This window comes from Mus musculus, chromosome 15, assembly GCF_000001635.26.
Source record: "Mus musculus strain C57BL/6J chromosome 15, GRCm38.p6 C57BL/6J".
Taxonomy (NCBI): domain Eukaryota; kingdom Metazoa; phylum Chordata; class Mammalia; order Rodentia; family Muridae; genus Mus; species Mus musculus.
The window spans coordinates 74,411,356-74,433,677 of NC_000081.6; the positions used below are offsets into that span (position 1 = coordinate 74,411,356).

General features: G+C 50.5%; 1 long non-coding RNA gene across 1 annotated transcript in view; it reads right to left on the reverse strand.

The window, feature by feature from the left end:
* Nucleotides 1-1,766: 1,766 nt before the first annotated feature.
* The window catches only part of Gm32168 (predicted gene, 32168), a 74,525-nt gene continuing 53,969 nt past the window's right edge, over nucleotides 1,767-22,322 (reverse strand). The window contains exons 3-4 of the long non-coding RNA NR_144499.1: nucleotides 12,702-12,820; nucleotides 1,767-1,858 (exon numbers count right to left, since the gene is read on the reverse strand). This is a non-coding gene — a long non-coding RNA (predicted gene, 32168). The remainder of the gene's footprint in view (nucleotides 1,859-12,701; nucleotides 12,821-22,322) is intronic.

Consider the following 22,322-nt stretch of genomic DNA (forward strand, 5'->3'; position numbering starts at 1 on the left):
TACCCACGGGCAACCAGTCTCCTCCTAGTCCCTTAGTGGCCCAGGTTAAAAGAGCACCTTGTCCTACCACAACTATCAAGAAGTCACACGGGATCCCACAGGATCCCAAGACTCCCCACCATGTCTCAAGAACCATCAGGACGGCAAGGCCAGAGGCAACCAACTCCTGTCCCCAGGGAAAGGGCAGAAGCCTACAACAGGCTGGCTCCTTGAGCCCTGGAGTTCTTGGTAGTCCCCATAATGAAGAGTTGTGAGTCATCACATGCAGGTCTCGCCATCATCTGCAGGGTGGCCTCCTTGTGCAGTCAGATGACATCCAGGTCCTCCTTAGTCAAGGATAGAAGCAACACCTGCTCCTGGTCTTGCCACACACTGTCATTTCCACTAAAGGCTCTTCTGGCTATCAGCCAGGCCTGCAAATTACCACCCGATACCTTGGAGGTCTTCTTCCCTAGTCCCCGTCAGGCTACCGCTATCCTGGAGCTTTGCCCTGAGATGTTGAAAGCCTGGGAGTTAACAGGTGCTCAGCTCTTAGCCCAGGAGAGCAGGCTTCAGGGAGAAAAGGCTATAGGTTGCTAGGTAAGGTAGGCAGGAGTGAGGGTTAGTGGCCCCTGGTCACCTGTCCCGTGATTGTGTACATACTCTATGCTTGTACGCAAAGCTGCCAGTTGCTGGACCATAGCAAGTCTAGGGGTACAGTCCTGACCCCCAAGAGCACATACTCTTTGTGCACAGCTTTTAGGGATTATAGGCCTCTTTGTGAGTTACCAAAGACATGCCTGTGAAAGGAACCAAGGTCCACTATCTCAATGAAGGCTGCAGACCCATCACAGGCCCAGCTACAAGCAGAATCTGTGAAGCCAGACTTCAAGATACAAAGCCACCTGATACCATGAAGTCAAGGTCTAAACACTACCCTAGGGAGCCTGCTCCTGCTGAATATACTAGGGATGGGGAACTTGGGGGGGGGGTTCGATTTAATTCTTCCTTGATTTCTTTAATTCGCCAAATGTTTTAATATAATAAATGGTATTTCTCTAATTAACCCTGTTTGCTCTCTGATCGGACAAGCTGGGCACATTTCCAGAGCCTTCTGTGGCAGTGGCTCCAGAGAGAAAGTCACTGAGCTTCCCATCTGGTCCCCAAGCACTGGTCAAGCTGGGAGGAGTTTCAGAATGAGGGACTCCACTCCAACACCAAGATCCAGCTCAGCCCCAGCACCATCTGCCCCATCATCTCCAAGGTCCCTGGACTCAGCCTCTCTAGTCCTCTACAGAAGGCATGGTCAAGGTTCTCTCTCCAGCTCTGGAACCCTCCCCTTTAAAACACATGGCCCAGCCAGCCTGTCCCTCTCCCCTGGCACCAGAGCCCAAGCAGTAGTTTAACCAGAGCATGGCTAGGTTGTCTGGGCCCAGGCTTGAGAGATGGCAGGACCTTGTCTCCAGTGCCATTCTGGACCAGGATCTAAGGGTCAGAGGTACAGCAATGGGTATGAGCCAGCACAGATGGCATGGGAGAGTCTGGGTACTACGGGACTCCAGCTGTGCCCAGCTTATTTGGGAAAGAATCTATCCCGGTCAGGCACATGAGGCTGGGGCAGCTGTATGGTCCTGCAGCTATATAGAGGGGCAGATATTGGGGTGCTACAGCTCTGCCTGGGAGAGCTGATGACGAAGGATCTAAAATGGGTCCTTTGGATGGGGGAACGGCAAGAGGCCAGGAGCTTTTTCCTAGGACCTACCACGTAGGCACAGCCGATGGCACTTGGAGTAACGGTGAAGCCATCCTCACCCAGGTCTCCTTCCCAAGCCAATGTCCTTCCCACGCATCATGGGAACACAAGGAAGTCAGCAGAGGCCTTTAAATAAACAAATATGTGGATAGATGAATGTAAAATAAAAGATCTAAAAATCTGTTGACAAGCGCTCTCATCCAAGGCAGTAATTATCGCCTCCCTTCCCTGTGGGTGGGAGGAAGTGAGCAGGGCCTGAGGGTGGGGGAGGCTCTGGCCCCGTGCCAGGCCTCACTCTATCTCCCCCGCCCCCCAACGCCTCCTGCTCTGCAGTCTCCTGAGCTTTCAGCCTCATGGAAAGGACTCTGGCAAGGGTCCTGGCCCAGTATACAGCCCTTGCTGGAGGATGCAAGCACGGCACCCACACGCCATAGACCTCGGCGTGCCCATCTGTCAACTGGGACCACTGCTGCACTGCAGTGACCCAGTCTGTAAATACGAGCTCAGCAAGCACCTTCTTTCTGTGGTCCTACCTGCCTGCAGAGTGCTGGGGACTTTATAGCTTGCAACTTTATTAGGGGATCTGCCTGCCTAAGAGGCTTCCTACTGTATGGTCAGAGAAGAGTTTAACATCTGAGACATGAGCTGCTACCATCTAAGCCCCTTGAAAACAAGATGCCTAATCAAGGGCCAGTGCAAAGACAGTGGACTGAGAAATACCACTACCAATTCCAGGAGAGGACACTATAAAGACTGGCTCCCTGGAAGCCATGGGATATCAGTAAAATATCAAGCCCTGAAAAGAGCCATGCAGAGACCCCAGTCCATCTGCTTCTCCATCCCTGGCCTGACACGTCTTGATAGGCTTGTGGCACTTCCTCAAGAGCCTGTACATAACCTGCAGCTGTTGTAACAGCTGGCCCATCCCAGAAGAGCTGGGGAAAAAATTGGGTCCAATCTCATGAGCAGATGCCATGGACCAGTTAGCATCAACTCAGACCTGCTAGGGAAAGGATTCCAGAGAACACTCAGTGTGACATTACCTGGGGACTGAGTCTCGAAGGGCAGCTCCTTGCAAGCTGAAGGCACAGGGGGCCAGATTACCCATGCAGGCTGCAAGGAGCCCATGCCTTTGATGGGCTGCCCCACTGAGGGCACAGAGAGGGGATATGGGGCTGAGTTTGTGGGGGCAGGCAGCCGTTATAGTAAGGACTTCCTTCACCTTCATACAGGTCCACCTTCCCTAGCACACATGACAAAGAACAGGACTGAAGACACAGTTTAGTGTATCTTCCAGCCTCCTGAAAGGGAGACAAAGCTCTTCTTTGTGCTGCCTACAAAGGCTTAATTTGGGTCTTTAGCTCTGATGCCCAGATTAAGGATTTGTCTGCCAGGTGCTGGGGTGCAGAGTGGGGCCTGTGATGGCTTTCCAGCTAGAGAAAGGCTGACAAAGGCAGCTTTCTCACCCCTAGCTACGGCTTGAACACACACAGACTTAGGAATAAACAAATCCTGCCGTGGGACCACCGGAGAAAGGGCTTGGTTTCCCATGAGAAGATGCAAAGTTGGGACGGGCATCTCTGGCGACCATGATACTGGCTGACCCTGCCCTCCTCCTGCCGAGGGAGTATGAGCTGGAAGGTTCAGGCCTAGGCAGTGTCTGGGGCTCAGGCGCTGGGAAATTGAGCATTTTTCTCACGCACTCCAATCCCAGCTAGGGGGGGCGGGAATCAGATCAGGTGGTGTTGCTTCCTCACTTGGGAAAGGCACCAACATCTGCTTTTAAACTCCTCCAAATGGCACAGGTCAAGAGACAAAGGATAACTCTGCCCTGTGCTTTAAATACGCATGGCACCTGACTTCTAGCTAGCCTGTGGAATGAAGAAGTATGACCCCTGTGGTCTAGGCACACACACATAAACAGAAAGAAAAGAGAAGGAAGGAAGAAGGAAGGGAGGAAGGGAGGGAGGGAGGGAGGGAGGGAGGGAGGGAGGGAGGGAGGGAAGAAGGAAGGAAGGAAGGAAGGAAGGAAGGAAGGAAGGAAGGAAGGAAGGGAAAGGAAAGGAAAGGAAAGGAAAGGAAAGGAAAGGAAAGAAAAGAAAAGAAAAGAAAAGAAAAGAAAAGAAAAGAAAAGAAAAGAAAAAGGGAAATAAGAAACCAGCCATTCGGCTATGTCAGTCAGTGGTGGTACAAAGGCAGACAGCATGAATCCTGAGGCTTGTTCCCAATACCAAACTATCAGCTTTGCCTGGAGCCAGACCATCCAGACCAACCAGGGTTCACTCATTGTCTGAGACTACATGGGGGTCCCAGAAGCCATGCCTCAGCATCAGGACTTGTGTGAACCTTCATACTGCCTGAAGCAGTATGATGTATGGATAGTGGCTCTGCCTCACTGTGCCAGCGCCTGATCACACCTCGACCTTCAGTTAACGCACACACACTTTTCCTCCGGGCAGAATCATGGGGCCACAATCAACCACGTTCAACCTCAGCTGACAAGGCCTCCATATCAGGGTACAAATCCACCCCCCTTTCCCCACTGCCTCTCTCCACATCTACCAGTGGCAGGTTCTGGCATTTTTATTCAAGTTCTTGTTTCAAGAATTATTTGGGGTTCAAGTAGTTATTTGGGGTATGAGGCAGTGTGAAGTGACCGATACCATGACAGTCCTCTCCTTTAAAACAAAATTGAGGCAGAGCATCACACTGTAGCCCAGGCTAGCCTAAGACTATATAACCTACAGTGGTCTTGAACTCATGGCCATCTTGCTGCCTCTGCCTACTGAACTACCTTTTCTTACCCCAGTAGCCGCTTTGGCTGAGTCCATGTTCACTGTTCGTTATTTATCAGAAATACTCTTTGAGAACGTTTCCCATTGACTTGCAAGAGATTCTCATGAACGCTGGCAGAGAACTTTTCAGAACCACCCCGTGCAAAAGCTCTCTAACTCTGGGCCGCTTCTTCTCTTTTACTGACGTATTAGCTTTGATAACGTCATCAGTCTTCACCTCTGTGGTCAGTGCCCTGCCACTGTGGAGTTGGGGGGGGGGTGCTTCCTGCTTCTAGGGGTGTCTCTGTTTCGGAGGGAATGTTTACATGCATAAAAGATCTTCGTCTCTAGTTCAGATTCAACTAAGCTGGCATCAAACCCTGAGTGAGCATTAAGTTCTTGCAGGGCAGCCACCTTCTCAGGCCACCTCCACCACCCACTCGCTAGCCAGCACACACCTGGGCTGCATCTGGACCACCCCAAAACCAACCTATGCACCTCACAGATTCCACACCACCAGTTTGGCTGGTGTCTGTGGTAGGAACAAGTTCTTCAGTTTTGTTAACTCATCTTGACTACTCTGTCTCTTCCATTTACACAGATATACAGACACACACACACAGACACCCAGACACACACACACACACACACACACACATTCGCCTGGATTCTAAACACAGCACTCTAAGTCCTTGCTCTCCTTTCCTGGCAATGACAGGTAGGGTTCCTCCTGTAGGCTGGAAGCAGCCATGCTAGATCTATTCCTTCATTTGATGCCATGCTGATTTCTTCCTTCTTTTCAAGGTGTCTCTATGCTACCCTTCGTAGCCTCAATTCCTGGGCACTAAGACCACAGGCACATGCTGCCACACCCACTGAGGGTGACACATGCCTATGGGCCATTTCCAAGCCCACCGCCCTCTTGGACACTGACCTGGCAAAGTGATCTTGTTTGGAGGCACAGTGTCAGTTCTAATGCCCCTGCAGTGTCACTCAAGGTTTGTGACATGACCATGCGATCCCTGATCCCACCTTTGGTCTCTTCTTCGTACCTCCTGCAAAGCCCTATGAGGTGGCAAAGAAGGAAACGAAACCCCATGCTTTGCCCTCAGCCTCAGGAAACTGTTTCCCCGGCATCTATGCTGTCTGATGAACACTTCCAAGGACATCTTCATAGGTCAACAAGGTCATTCCCTTTATGGGGCTGTTCTTTATCCCGAGTTGTCCTCTCTATCTGTGATGAGGACCTTGCAGGTTCCTTCCTGTTACACTGACTGACAGCCTCTGAGGGCAAACTCACCCTGCCTTCTGTGGCCTCTATCATGATGCCTTTTGCAAAGAGAATCTTTTCAGAGGCCATTCCACTCTGGACCTTCAGCCTCCAAAACTGAGCTAAATGTTATTGTGTCTCCTTATAAGGTATCCAGCTTTTGGAAAGTAGGTTCAGACCACCGGAACGCCCATCAGTCTTGCACAGTATACAGAACCGACAATGGCTGTCACTTGCCTGCCTCACTACGCACCGTGGTGCAGCAGAGCCTTGAAAGTTATCAGTTAAGCCTAACCACCATGGAGCTCCTAACCGCGGCCCTTCTTGTCCTCTCCCACAGCATAAACAGTACCAGGTTCTGGATTGTCCCCAAGGTTTCAGATACAGTCAAAACTTGGTCCTTACTTGCTTGCTGTCCTGCTATGTGCTGAAGAGCAAGTGCTTTGGACTTTCCTGCAGTCCTCTGTTGGAAGAAAAGTATAGAATGGGAAATATGGAAGAATATATAAGGAAAGGAAGATGGCCTGGCACCAAGCAGCCACCAATGTACACTTAGGCTGTCGGCCCCCCAGATCAGGTTGCCTCTATGAGGATCTACTGGGTATCCCCACTAATCCACACCATCTCCCTGGTCTGTTTCCCTGCTGCTCAGCCCTGATAACGTTTGTTCTTCCAGATTTCTAGGAGGTGCTGGGAGGTCACCTCTGGGACGCACTTCTGAGACCAAACCCTTCCAAGAACACACTCTGAAGATATGCAATGGGCCCCTGGTGCCTATTACAATGCTCCCAAGGAATGCCTACTCTTCTGCTCTGGAGGAGAGGCTACATCAAACAAACCCAGGACAAGACAGCTAGTGAGGGGCGTTCAAGGAAGGAGTAGTAACTAGCCGGAAACCACCCCTCCCAGCGCCTCACCCTCTGCACCACTCCATAGCTGGACGGCATCTGAATGCACTGAGTTTTCAGCTGGTGCAGCTGATGGTGCTCCTGCTGCAGACAGAGGGTGGCCTTACAGCACATCTGTCCAGTCTGTCCCCAGACCCAGGCTTTTGGTCCCCAGAGATCCTTGTGCCCACTTCATCCCCCCTCAGGGTTATACTCCCTTCCCTCCATGTGTCCTCACACTCTCTGCTCTAAGCACTAGGCCTATCATGGTTAATATTTTCAGTCAGCGTCCCTTTGGACACCGACTCCACAGGAGCTCTCTCCAGTATGCTTGGCATAGCCCGTGGGTGTCATGAGCAGCTCTGCCAAGGCATATGGACTTAAACCCTTGGAAATCCAACTGAGAAGAATAATGGGCCCATTTCACAGGTCAGAAGGCCCTTGGCCACGTTCCGATTGGCTGCTCACATAGGTGATGAGGTTGAGCCATGCCTCACTTCACCAAACAGTTCCTCACTCTATTTCTTCCATCTTCTCTCTTGAAATGTTTTCTGCCAGGCTTCCAATGCCCAGGGGAATCCAGCGGCAATGCTAGTGTTCCAAGTGAAACAATCCCTGCTTCACCACTATTAGCTCAGGCTTCCTGCGTGCAGCACCAGCTGGTGGGGCCACCCTCTTGCCCCTGGCCAGGCAGAATCTGCACCAAGGAAACCAGCCGGTTCTCAGAAATCTTGACCAAGTCCATCTGAAGCCACACCCACGCAGCCTAACACCCTTCTGAATGGTTTTGGCTGACCAGGCTCCTTCACACCATAGCACACCTACCACTACGCCTACCCAGCACTCGTGATGAGAACTGTATACAAGCAGGCTGCTCATTGGCAGTGTGCACCACAGTCCCTGGGTGTATGGTCCGCCCTTTGCACAGCAGTTTTGTGGGTTTTAGTATCACGGGAAGTTATAATTACTGGCTCATGTGAAAACCCAAGACAACAAGGGGGCAGAGAGCAAAACACTGGCCACTCTACTCCGTAGCCTATCGCTCAACGGGATCAACCCACACATTACTTACTTTTCCAGAGAGCCCAACTGGGCACATTTCCATGACCGTGCTTTTGGAAGGCTGCTCTGCCACCTGAGGTCACACCACACACCAAAACCCTGCTCAGAAAGGGAAGGGGCCTGAGTACAAACTCACAGTGACTCTTGGACTCCAGAGCCCCCAACAAGGATCCCACCCTTAGACGGCAGCAAGCTCAACAGCGGCTAGTCTGCAAGGAGTTATCCCTCAAGACGGCAATGGTTTCAACCGTTCCTGCCACCACTGCCTTCCCCAAAGACAGAATGCAGGATCCACACCCTCTCACACCCTGAAAGTGTGTGTGCAGGACTTCAGATTACTGCTGAACCCCAAAGCAGGAGCCTGGCTTTCTTAGTCCCTGTCCCCCAGGCTTGGCTACACTCATCAGTTCTGGCAGCCTCATTTCTCACCCAGCCTGCTGTGGTCTGGCCTCCCTCACTCCTCCCCATCCGGCAGTCACGTGTGACTGTGGACAAACAGGGATCGCTGTGGAGTATCCCCTGTAAGGACAAAAGGCTCAGACCCCGTGTCATGGCCCCACGGCCCCTGTTTAGGTTAAGAACTGGATGCAGGAAGGCCTGAGTTCATGGCCAGTTATGGCTGCTTTGCATTTGGAGGAACCCTCATCTCTGAATAGCGAACAAGACCAACAGCCCACACTGTCATAGGAAAGAGGGTCACAAAACCAGCACAGGGCCCTGAGGTCCTGAGGGCACCATGACCTTAACTTGGACCACACATCTTCTGAAGTATTATACCCTACAAAGTCAAAAATATGTGGACCCCTGTCTCCATCAGTCCGCTCAACTAGACAAGAATACATCACTAGCCTCTCCAGAAGATGGCTGGCATGGACTATATACCCTTCTAGCTCTAGAAAAATACCTTCTGAAACACAGGGCCTGGTCATCTGGGGCCGAGCCCCTGTGTCATGTAAGAAGCTCTTCATGACAGTGTGTGAAGAATGAATGTGTAAATAGAGGAAAGTACTCATGCACACAGGGACTAGAACAACGTTTTGGTGACAAAGGACACTGGTGTACTGCTTGGTGTCACTTACGGAGAACAAACATCCCACCAAAGATTCAGAGTGAAGCATCAATCTTGCCTCATGAACCACCGCAGTTGTGACTCTAAAATGCTGGACGCAGCAGCCGCTGGCCACCCAAAGCAAGGACAAAGGGCTTTCACAGTCTGGTTTCTGGAATATTCTAGTCACTAGACCAATGGTTACCGCCTCGACAGCACCCTCTGCTAGTGTAAGTCAATCCTTGGAACCAGGATGTTTTCATCAACCGTGGCTCAGTACTGCACAGGTGCATGACGGCTGTTACAACCCAGTCTTAGAACACCAGCATAGTCCCGGCGCCCTCATGGCCCAGTGCAGCTAGACCCACCATTCCATGGTCTGTCTCCATGACCCCATACAATCTGGACATTCTCTCAGGAGCATACCTGCATGTGCGGGAGCCATCCTTATTTCATGTGCGGGAGCCATCCTTATTTCAGACTTGTGCTGACTGAAGCCACTCCCACATAGGCAGGTCTCCTTATTTCACCCCCTGCTACTGCTGACAGTCCCTGCAAGCGTGGGCCACACCACTCCCAGCTCGACAGCACAGGGGTGGCAGGCATTTCCCATCAAGGGCAGATGCCTGGTATTCTTGGCTGCTCGAGGCAGTCTGCTACAGATACGCAGTAGCAGAGGTCAGTGGAACCAGCCAGGGAGGCTGATCACGGTAAGCTTCATGGGGCAGGCAGGGGCTGGCAGGCAGCAGCCTATTGCTCTGAGAACTATCATGTGCTCAGAGCAGTGTCGGTATAACTGAGAGGGTACACATGGAAGCACAGCATAGGATGGCTGGAGGTAGAAGGGTAGGGGACAGGAGGCAGGGCAGGATGAGAAGACATAAGCAACAGAGGCAAGGGCCATGTAACTGCCGACAGAGTGTTCAGAGTGTCCATCTCCAGGGAGACTAGGCTGCCCTCATGCCCACTGTACCGTGGGCTCCAGAAGAGCAGGGCCTCTCAGTAAGTGTGCTGACCACCAACTGAGCCCAGAATGTGCCCAGCTGTCCTGAGTGTCCTTCTGCACATATCAGTCCAGTGTCTTGTCCCTGCCAATTCTGCACGCCACCACAGGCACCAGGGCACCTTCCTCCTCCTCCCTCCAGTCACCACCTCTGCCAAGCCTCAAGTCCATCCCCTAGGAGAAACATCAGGTAGAAGAAGCCCCGTGGCTCTGACACCTGCTTCATGGCACTGGGGCTGGCAGCAATGGTTTTGTTGGTGTCTTGTTGGTCTTCATGCCTGGAGTAGAGAGGCTGGGGTTGGTGGGAAGCTCGGGGATAGCCCAGGAGGTTGAGAAAGGGAGGTGGGGCAGAAACAGGCAGACAGAGTGTGGGGAGATTCTAAGATGAAGGGTGTGAGGTGCCAAGGGCAGTCAGGAGCAGAAAGGCAAGGCACAGGAGTAGGGGGTGCTACAGGGTGGGTGGTAACTACATCACTGAAGGACAATAGGCAGACAGAGCTAAGGACAGGGACCTAGAGGAACAGGCAGAGAACACAAGAAAAGATAAGAGAGGGTGGGGAGGTGGGTGAAAAGGGGCATGCAGAACAGAAGGGGCCAAGCACCCAGTTGGCTGTGGGAGGTGGAAGCCACCAACCCACCGTGGCTCCTCCTTCCTAGACAAATGACTGGACTTTCTGGTCCCATTGAGGCCAGAGCCTGTCCTACATAGAGGCCCACCATACCCCTCTCCCAGCCTTGTGATAACCTAAACTTGGCAGCATAGGGGCCTCTTCCATGAGGGGACTCAGGTCCTTCCAGTGTGAAAGACTTACCTACAATGCCATGTGACCCACCTTCTCCAAATACCCTGAGTCTGATGCTTAGGGATGGCCTTACCTATAGTGTCACCCAGGGCAACCCTGTCCCAGCCTGTCCCCAACACACACATAGCCCAACGGAGAAGGAGGTCTGACCTGGCAAGAACTACAGCCCTGGGTCCTCAGAGGCCACCTATCACCATGCCCTGTACCATAGAGCAGCCTGCCTAAGACCATTGATCACTGCAGAGCCAGCGAATAAGGCCCTGCCTACCCGGGGACACAGTCCTGGCAGCCTGCATGGGAAGGGAAAACAAACAGGGAATGCATGCGGACAAGCATGGGCTAAGGATGCTATGACAGGTTTCAACAGGGGGAGGGGATTAGCAGAGGCTTTTCTGCCATTTATCACTACCTACTATGGCCCAAGTTCATCTGCTTACCTGGCCAACCTCAGAACATCAGAGCACAGGCTTCCCCAGGACCATGTCACTGGCCACTCCCTATGAGAACCACCTGATGACCTCTGGACCTGACATCGTCTGAATTCCACTTGCCCACGTTCTGTTCCCAGCTGGCTCTGAACTCCAAGCTAGCCTCTATGGCCACCCAGTGGCAGCTCTGTCCAGATAACGCATTGGCCCCCCTTTACCCACCTCAGCCTCTGAGAGCCCCATCCTATCCTTCCAGTCCCCAAAGCAAAGCCCTGCTCTGATGCATGGTGCATCAGCCAGCACTGCTGCAATGTGTTTAGGGAAACGTGTATACCGACATTTCCCTCTTCCCATGTCTCCAGACTTCTGTAGTGTCTTCTGGCCATCTACTGCCACTACCTTGCATGCCGCCGCAGGTGGGACAGCTTGAGGCATGCCTCTCAGAGATCAGTTCATGTCCCTGCAGCCCCTCTGCATGTAACAGCCATTCTATGCCTCATTCCAGCAAAGCCAAATCCCTAACTATGCTCCAGCACCGCCCAGGGCCCTGATCTGCATCCCCTGGACAGCCAGGCAAGGTAGCAGCAGCTCAGCTGCCATCTGACATTCTATTCTTCAGATACAGAACAGTGGGCAAAGCCCCAGTGCAAGGGGTGGGAGCCACGCTAGCCTCCTCCTGTCAGGCCCTCTCTACTCCTCCTCAGATTCTGCCCTGGACAATGGCAGAGGGGCTGCTGGTGTGGCTCTCCCCTTTCTGGCATCCGAACGAGACTGAAAGCAGTCTGCTTCTGTGTCCCTTCCAAGATGTGTCTCCTCTCCATCTCTCACAGACTGTGGTCATCTCATAACAGAAAAGCAAGCCAGCCTCCTTACCCAACCTGGCATCCTTTATGCATTAGGTCACTCTGCCATAGCCTTGGCAGACAGCAGCTACACACACAGCCACTGAACCCAAGAAACAGCACAGAGAAAGCAAAGGGGTGCAAACCACCAGTAATTCCAGCAGCCAGTGAGAGCATTTACAGATTCCTCCTCTTCAAGGACACTCACAGTATTGACAGGCCCAACCCAGGGACTATGCACAGCTGTGGCCCAGATCAGCCTGTCTGCCAGCCCATCTACCATCAGAAGCAGAAAGCAGAGCTATGAGGATACACAGCAGAGAGAATCACAATGCAGCGGGGACGGCATGGGGCAGAAGTTAGCACTTGGGGCTCCAGTATCGGAAAAGGCAGGAAGATGAGATAGGTACCCTGGAAGTCCACATCAGGGCTGTGTCTTGGGTCTGCCATCTGCAGAAAGCCTGAGGAAGCCAAAGGAAACCTCCAAGAAACAAAACAAAACAAAACAAAACAAAACAAAACAAAACAAAACAAAACAAGGAAGTCTCAGGTGCTACCCGGCAGCAGCGTACAAACGCCAGCCATGTTTCTGAACTGTGGCCAAAACCGGAAAGTGAAATTTAAACCATGGGGGTTCTTGACAGTATAGAAACCACGAGAATATTCAGATGAACTGAACATGTTACAGCATGAACAAGGCATGTCACTGATAACTACAAGCAATTGCCTAAAGAGAGAACAAAGAGAAGGAAAAAAGTGGCTTTACGGGGTGTAAGACAATACTGCTGAGATGTTAATTCTTCAAAGCCTTCACAATCAAAATTGTTAAAAAAAAAATTAAGTAGAACTTACCAAGCTGATGCTGAGTTCAACTGAATCACAAAAGGTCTGGGCATCCAGAAGAGCTTCAGAACAGCCAGCAACAGAGGACACAAGTATCACAGGCCCAGGATGTACCACAGCAACAGGCTCTGGCAGCGTTCCAAAAGGGCACCAACATAGTCAACAGGAAAGACAAAAACTTTTTTATTTTAACTTGTTTAATGAGCTCAGCCTTACCACACCGCATACACGAAAATAAATTCCAAGCGTGTCAGACCCAAATGTGGGAGCCGAAAAAATATGAAAACTGTAAGCCTGCAAATTACATGAGCCATGAATACATCGGTGCATTACTGTAACGAAGTGCCCGAGGCAGGCTACCTAATCAAGAAAAGAAATCTCAACCACATGGCACAGGCCCTCGTGGGGGCCTTCCAGACTTCACGGCCAAAGCACATGTGTACTTCTCTGGTCTCCTTTCCTAAACCTTTTCTTTTCTATCACGAGCCTCTGCCCTGGTATCCTGTATCCCTGTATCTAACCATCCCCCGAAGGCCTCACCACGCACCAAGGCTGGACTCAATGCTCACCTTCCTCACGGTGCCTGAATGAGGGGTAAGGCACAAATCACGTTCACACCACAGCAGTGGATGGAACACTCTGGGAAGCTCAACAACGTTAGAAATAAGAAAGGAGATGAAAGACAAGCCTGAGGCAGGAAAGTCTCCCCTTAGCACCTGACACAGGACTTGCATTGGGCACCTAAGCGCTCTGACAACCCCACGGCCACAAGACAAGAACAAGTAATGACAAGGACAGGCAAGAGACTGACATGCACCCAGAGGAGAACACACCACACAGTAGCCACCAAAGCACACATGGAAGCCACAACTGCCCACCCCTGAGTGGCTCTGGGGAGGGCCCCCGAGTCCTGTAAATGTCAGCTGCTCTGGAAAGCCGCTCTGGATTCACCCCGAGTTAACACACATCTCATTATTTGCTCTACAATTTTGCTTCAGGCAACTCACCCAGAAGTGGAAACTCACAAAAACCTTGCAGAGACAGCACAGCCTTAGCGCTAACTGCAGTCAGCCGTGGGTCCCTCAAAAGGTGCTGGGTAAGTGACGAAGCTGCTGCACTACAGAATACTACTTAGCAACACAAAGGAAAGGACTCAGCACGGCCACCTTGAGTGAGACGTGGCACAGAATACAAGGACAACCCCCATGACTGCACAGTCATGTATCCTGCATCTAACATGTAGTTCACATGTAGTTCACAATAGACTAGAAAATGGGCAGAAGGACCCAGAAGGGAGTTTCTGAAAGGAACTAAGTACTCAGCATTTACCCAGAGTGACTCTAGGGAACACACAGTATCAGGCTTACAGAATGCTTACAGAATGCATGCTAACCGGTGGAATGGCTATCAATGAAGCCAACCACCCTCACCCCCCCACACACACACACCAACACCCCCTAACACACACATGTGCAAACATGTGCCAGTGATAGTGTATATGCCGTGACCATGGACAGGTTGACAGAGCTCTGTCACTGATACCATCCCAGGACTAAAAGAAGACATCCAGGACCAGGTATGCCCTCTGACACCTCAGCCTGGGTGAGGTGGCTGGGTACGGTAGCCTCATCCGTCAAGTCCTTCTGACCCCTGTAGAGAAGATTGCCACCAAAAGTGTGTGGGGGTGGGGGTGACAAGACCCAGGGTTACCCTACTGTCACACCAAACAAGGCCGGACACCCTAAGCTGACACACCTCTGAAACAAGTGTCTCCACAGGCTAAGGCACGGGGCTGAGATCAGAGTATGGGCTGTGGGTGACGCACTCAGAGCAGCCCTGAGTTTGTGCACAGTGTCTCCCAAGAAAGCACGCAGGCGCCATCCTTGCTGAGGAGACGCTCTGCTACCAGCTCTGTTCTAATTCTGTAGAATCCAGGAAAAGTGCTCTCTCAGGGCCTCAGTGTTCCCATGTGGAGTGAGAAGCCTTGTCTGTTATCTGTGAGGCTCTGGCCCCCAGAGTGCCTCTAAAACTAAGTCTGCATCTTCCTACAGCCTTAGCTAACTCAACCTCAGACCACTCCCAGCAGCCCCTGAGAGGAGTGGCTTGTTCCTGTACCTGAACTGTCAGGCTCTGGGTATAGGTGTGCTCAACGGTAGCAGGTTAGATAGGATGCTCTCGGGCTGTGGTCCTGATTAATAATTGATGGGAGAGGGCCCAGCCTATTGTGAGTGGTGTCATCTCTGGGCTGGTGGTCCTGGGTTCTATAAGAAGGCAGGCTGAGCAAGCCATGAGGAGAATGTCAGTAAGCAGCCCCCATCCATGGCCCCTGCATCAGCTCCTGCCTCCAGGTTCCTGCCCTGTTTGAGTTCCTGTCCTGACTTCCTTCAGTGATAGACTATAATGTAGAAGTGTAAGCCAGATAAACCCCTTCCTCCCCAACTTGCTTTTGGTCATGGTGGTTCATCGCAGCAACAGAAATCCTAACTAAGCCACCTGACCACCTGTGAGCTGGACACAGAGAAATCTTCTCCACTGCCCAGAGAGCGATCTGCACATTTACCTTGACCCAGGCTGAACAAGAGCCTGGTGTAGGTCCAGCCCAGCCAGTGTCAGACATGGAGAGCAGTGCCTGGCCCATCGCACCACGCAAACTGAGATGGGGTTCTGGGATTACAGCCCACTCATCCAGCCAAGTACTTGGATTCCAACAGCACCCTGGGATACTAGGCCACCCACAGCCAGAAAAATACTGTCCCTGGCACCACTAAAGCCAGTACTGATACAAGACTCATGCTTAAATTTGGGGGCCTATGACATGGAGGCCTAGGCTGGACCCTGTGGGGCAGATCTCAAGGCAGCACTGCCTGGTTCAGGCTGCAGTCAGGCTGAAGGTAAGAACAGTGGCTGGGGACCTCTCTCTGAGAGAGACAGAATATTTGGGAGTCAGAAGGTGATGAGAGATGGCCAGCCTGCTTGTGCTGGTCGATTAAAATCATCAACGTGACATCACCTAGAGTCACCTGAGAGGTGACTCAGTGAGGGACTGTCTAGCTCAGGGAGGCTGTGGGAACGTCTGTTGGGAATTGTCTCGACTGCTTTGCTCAGTGTAAAAAGACACAGCCTGTGTGTGGGTGGCACCACTCCAGGTATTGGACTTTGGTATTGCCAGCAGCCTGGTCTGTGAGAGAAACACATTCTAAAAGCATTCCAACCCTTGGCTCACTAAGGGCAGAAGGAAACGATCCATACGATGGGCACTTATAGCTCATGAAATGGAATATACTTGGTTGAGATGCAAAGGCTTGCTCTGCTTCAGTATATTTATTGTTCACATTTGTTTTTGTTCTCATTGGTGATCTGTTAAAAAAAACTCTATTCCTTGTAAATGTGGTTCAATGATTGCATAGTATCTGCACACATAGTATCTCCCCACATAGTATCTGCACACATAGTATCTCCCCACATGGTATCTGCACACATAGTATCTCCCCACATGGTATCTGCACACATAGTATCTACCCACATGGAATCTGCACACATAGTATCTGCCCACATGGAATCTGCACACATAATATCTGCACACCTAGTATCTGCGCACATAGTATCTGTGCATCAGTTGTTTCTAATAAAAGCTCAGCACAAGACATATTCTAGGTCCTTGAAGTTTCCTGTATGCTCCTTGGACCCCAGCCTCCCTGAGGAAATTCACATTCCAGATTCTGTATTCATAGCACCTTGGAATAGGAGTAGGGAAGGTAAGCTGAGCAGTAAGCTTGTATACATCCATTCCTTCTCTGCTTTTGACTGTGATGTGACTGACTGCTTCAAGGTCCTGCCACCACAGCTTTCCTGCAGTCTCAACTACAACTTGACATTGTGAATGAAAATAAACCTTTTACCCCGAAGTTACTTTTTTCTTGGGGTATTTTTTTTTACAGAAACAGAAATAAAACCAGGATATGAATAAATATGCTAAGAACACTGATACACCATCAACATGTCTGAACCGATGACTTCAGTGCTAGAAAAATTCTATACCAATTTAAGAAAATCTTAAGAACACTATGGAAGCATCAAAAAATCACTCTGCCATGAGAAAAATAACCTGGCAAGGCCTCTTGCACTGATGATGTACAGGCTGGGCACAGGCCTGCCGTGACCTAAGGATACCACAGAAACTTTGTCAGAGCTAGGAAAATGCCAGTGCCAAGGAGACCTGGAAGCTGGACAGGCACAAGGGCACAACAGTCAGGAGCAGGTGACAGAAGAAGATGGACAGGCATGAGTGCCCAACAGTCAGGAGCAGATGATATAAGAATAAAAAGGCACAGGAATTTGTCAGGATGCCCAGAACAGAGGCCCGGGGATTTATTTAGCTTAAAGGATGCTTGGCTAGTATGACAGGACCTGAGTTCAATCCCAGGTACCATTAAAAAAAAAACAGTAGAATTCCCAGAATGCACACTTGATCTCTGAGTAATTCATCATGTGTAAATGGGAACTCAGAAGAAAGGGCAAGGCAGCTGGCTGGGCATGATGAAAACAACAACCATCTAGGTGTGAGAGGCTGCCCCTGCTCCTGCCATGGGCATAGTGAACAGCTGGACAACCATGAGAGCAAGTGGACTCCAAGTGCACACTGGCCCCCCAACTGTATGCTGCCTAGGCAAGGACACGTGAGACACTCGAATGATGTTCTCACAAGGACTTTCGCTGCAGGTGGAGGCATGCCTCAGCTGCCCTACATGGAACCATCTCCTGGAAAGACCAACCCAGTGTGGACACCGTCTTTTCCATGTCCCCTAGAGGCCTGATGCTTCAGGGAGTAGGCTCACTGCTGGGCACTCCTGGCCACCAGCCACACTACTGCTAGCCATCAACTGCCAAGCCTCGGGCTGTGCCCTGTCCCTCAGGCTGCCTACAGACCCCGTGAGGGTGTTGCAGCCAAGTGACAAGTGTTTGTGGTGAGGACAGTGCTCAGACCAAGAAGCAGAATTGGTCCAGGAGCGGAGTCAGAATGTGATAGGGAACCAGAGCCAGGGGAGGTAGCTGCACATGGCTGACTGCAATACCACAGCCTGGTTTCCTCTCAATGGAAAGAAAGCTCTATGAGCCCTCCGTATTCACACTAGAACTGCTGAAGGGTCTTAGGGGTTGACCTCCTCCTGAGATACCGACTCTTCACAGGCCGCATGTCCCCTTCTGCGCAGTCTATTCCAGCCCGCTTCCTCTCTGTGTCAAGCCAAGCTCCACCCAGTCCTTCTTTGCCTACTTTGGTGGTAAAAGCCCTATGCCTATGGCCCACCTAGAGAAGGCAAGGCTTTCTCTGACAGGGAAAGAGGCTGCAGGGCCTCGAGCTCCTGCAAGGAGAAATTATGTGGGTAGTTCTCACCATAATAGATGGGTCAGACTAGTTTCTCTATTTCCAGCCTCTAGAAACTACGAGGGTTTCCTTTTCCAGAGCCTGGAAAACTCCCAGTATACCTCACCGCTCCGCTCTGGCATGCTGCATCTGATGTCTTTTAGTGAGCCTGCAAGGTCCTACATACCCCATGGCCAGTGCTGCACCAACACAGGCAAATGGCAGGCCAACGCTGAACTGAGAGGAAGCAGCACAGACTCTGCAGGGCTGGTATCTCTGCCAACCACACGAGGCCTGCAGAGAAGGCAGAATTGTAGCTGGGCACTGGGGGGAGGGAGGGGCCTAGCTCTGGTCCTTTGTGGCTGTCAGGTGTGATAATCACATCTCTGCAGTCCTTGGAAGCCTTGGAAGTCCGCTGTAAGATGGAGAGTTCCAGACCAGCCTAGGCTGCATACAGACCGAGGCAAAACTAAGCCAAACCCCACTCTTCTGATGCATGGCCCTAAGCTGACCTGAGACCCCTCTTATTGCTGGAAACCCATCAAACACTGGAAAGGACTCTCTGACCTGTGACCATATTCATTACAGTGCTATAATTCTGCGAGTAAGAGAAAAACGAGCTGCTCCCATGAACCTGCTGAGCAAGGAGTGGCCCCTGGAAGACTCAACAGCTTCTGAGGTTTACCAAGTCAACCCTAGGCACGATGAGGCATAGCTGCTACAAGCGGGCTGGTACAGCCAGTGAGAGGGCCGCAGATGAGGCACTCTGGAACTCTACCCCAGGGCACCAGCCTCCAGCCAGGCACAGATTTGTGCCTATATAAGCCAAAGTCCCATGGAGCCAAGGAAAGAACAATTTCAGGGGAGCAAGGATCCCAGGGAGCTGTAAACCCAGAGAGGGCTAAAATACATATGTAAAGGGAATGCGACTCAGTGGCCATGGCCTGAGTGCAGCCCTCAGCACCAGGGGAAGGGCTGAAGCAGTGGGAATACTGGAAGTAACTGTCGACAGCTTGTGGGTAATCATGGAGTAAAATAAAGGGGCTAGTGGGCAGGAAAAAGGACAGGAGACACTAAACCAAAAAAGGGGGGCCAAAGAAAGGAGGTGGAGGATCCCTGGCCACACCACAAAATCCAGGGCACACATGGGAAGAGGGGCACATAAGCAAACGACCAAAAGAGACTTCGAAATGAATGACCAAAAGCATCCAAATACTATGAAACTATAAACTGAAGAAGCTAAGTGTCAATAAGCCCCAGGCAATAAGCCACGCTGAGGCCACTGGAAAGCAGACAGCTCCCAAGGGCAGAGGAGGTCCCGCCCAGCACACAGGGCTTATGGTGGGTCGGAGGGAGATGGTAAAGTGTAGCACCTTTAAATACAGAAAGGAAGGGGGAAAAAAACCTTCCAACTGAACCTCATACTCACTGGAAATCTGTTTCAAAAATAGATGTGGAGTAGATATTTATTTTCTACAAATAAAGAGTGAGAGCCTGTTCCAACCAAATGTGCACCACAGAATGTGTTGAAGTAAGTTATTCAGGTCAGAAGCACCAAGCAAAGGAAATCTCAGTCTAAATAAAGAGCTAAAGAGCTGAAGAAAGCCAGGGTGGTGCAGAGGGAGAGAGGTTTAGATGGCATCTTCTCACTTCTGTGTATCTAAAGGAAAACTGCCTGTTAAAGTAAGATCGGTAATAACATTAATGATGGCTGTTAGCATACTGGTGGGAACAGACAAAATACTTATGAATGAACAAGGGCAGCAAGAGCTGTACAGGCAGAGGGGCGTAGGTTTGAAGGCGGGCCTAAGAGTTAAAGGTACATACTGTGAACTAGAAAGCAACCACTAAGATAGTACATAGAAATCGCTACTAAGCCCTAACAATGGTAAAAATGGATACTAATCAATTGATCAATTGCTCCAAGAAAGGGAGGGATAGGGAAAGGGAGACCACCATATTGAAATACTGAAAATATATTTCAAAAATAGGTGCTGAGTAGATAGTTAATGGTCTACAAACCAAAAGGTGAGAGCCTGCTCCAACCAAATGTTGGAAAGCATGCATCAAGTGGGCAGAGTGGAAGCAACCCCTGGCATTTGCAGCATGGATGAAAAAAGCTAGACAGGAGGTGGCCAGGCCAGCAACCCCTAGCCAGGGTGGAGTCTGAAAGTAAAGTGTAATGAACTGAAATTAAATAAAATGATCCATTCTTCAGCTGCACATTTGAAATGTCCCTGTACTACTTCATAGTAGAGAAGGTGAGACACGAGGCCTTCCAGTTTCCACAGGCTCCATCCAACAGCATGAACTCAATCACAGAGCAGAGGCTGCCAACCGAGGCGGTGAGAAGCAAGGACTCACACGGAATGTGGCATAACTCTACTACAGAACAGATATGGCTAGGTGGAAGGGATGGAAAATACACAGTGGACAAACTGACATCAGATAGCAGCATTCAGAACCAACAGCCAGGGACAAGAGAAGGACATTTGCATGAGGTTGAATGACAAATGGAACACACCTAATAACACAGCTTGAGCATAGGTGAAGGCAAACGGACAGGGCTGGGAGGAGAAACTGCAAACCCACAGTCAGAGGTAAGTCACGGCAGACAACAGAGCAAGTGGACAGAAGTCAGTGAGGACACAGAGACTTGAACACAGCACTGGCCAATGCCACCCAACAGGGGCTAAGCACACGCTCCCGACAGGACATGACGATGCTCATTAGGATGTGTCACGTTTCAGGCCATAAAGCGAGTCTCTACATGTTTATAACAGCAGTTACCATACCAAAAAAAAAAAAAAATCACATCCTTCGAACAGAAGAGACTTAACAATTAACAGCACAAAAGTGCCTGTGAATACACGTAGCTATCTAAAATTAGGCGCCACACTCTTTTAATAAGTAAGTAAAACAAGAAATTACGAGGCAAATCTGAAAATATGAACTGCATAAACTGGAAGTGGTATGTTTAATGTATACAAGTAAAGCAATACACAGAGGGAAATTTATATCCACGAACATGTATCAGATAAGAAGAATTGTCTCAGTTGATGAACTAAAAATAACAAAAGCAAGTCTGACCCAAAAGAGGCAGAAGGGAGAAAGCAAAGAAGATGAAAAAAAAAAAAAATCAACCAACATCAGAGAAGAATCAATGCAACCAGAGCCTGCTTCTTAGAAATTGATAACTTTACATTAGTTGCATTAACTCCAATTCTATCTTGGATTATCTGAAACAATAAAGTTATACCAGACAATCAAAACAAAAGAGCAATCCTGGGTGTGGTAGTACACACTCAGAATCCTAGATTCCCAGCAACTGGGAGGCAGACAAACAAGGATCACCATGAGGTCCTGAGTTCCAGATCAGCATGTTCTACGTAGCAAGCTAGATGTCAGCCAGGACTACACAGCCAGACCCTGTACACACACACACACACGCACACGCACACGCACACGCACACGCACACGCACACGCACACGCGCAAGAGTACGCGCACACACACACACACAGAGAGAGAGAGAGAGAGAGAGAGAGAGAGAAAACACATACAGGGGGAGGGAAAGGAAGGGAGGGAGGGAAGGAAGGAGGGAGGGAGGGAGGGGTAGAGAGGAGGGGTAGGGGACCAATACAGACCAGCAACACCAACCATAGAAGGGCAGACACCACTGCAGATCCTACAGACAGGAAGAGGACACACCATGTTCCACTGCTCTGACAGTTTACTTGAGATGTGTAAGGCCTCTAAAAATCAGGTCACTTGAGAAGCAGCAGACACCGCGGGCACCCCTGCAGCCTGAAGGAAACTGAGCTACGGTTCAGTATCTCTCCCAATGGAAACTCCAGACTGAGAAGGCCTCCCTGGCAAACTCTGCCGAATGTTTACAGGAAAGATCACATTGATCCTGCATAAACTCCTCAGAAAATGGAGGGATCATTTCCCAACTTATTTCAAGCCGCATTTTACAGACCCTGCAATCAGGACGGTGCAACTCTGGCGGAAGCAGCTATTCAGACAAACACTCACCTGAATGGAAGGAGACAAGAGCTAAGTGAGCCACAGAGAAAGAACCACCTCTCAGCCAACAAGACCTCAAATTCCCTCACACAGAGAAGCAGTGTGCATCGCAGACATGCATGTTGGAGCTTCTACATCTGCAATGACGTGAGAAGAGGACACTCTGTAACCCTGTGCCGGTCAAAGTCTTCTCAGGCAGCATACAAACAGAAAAGGCATCGAAGGAATGATCCAAAGAGC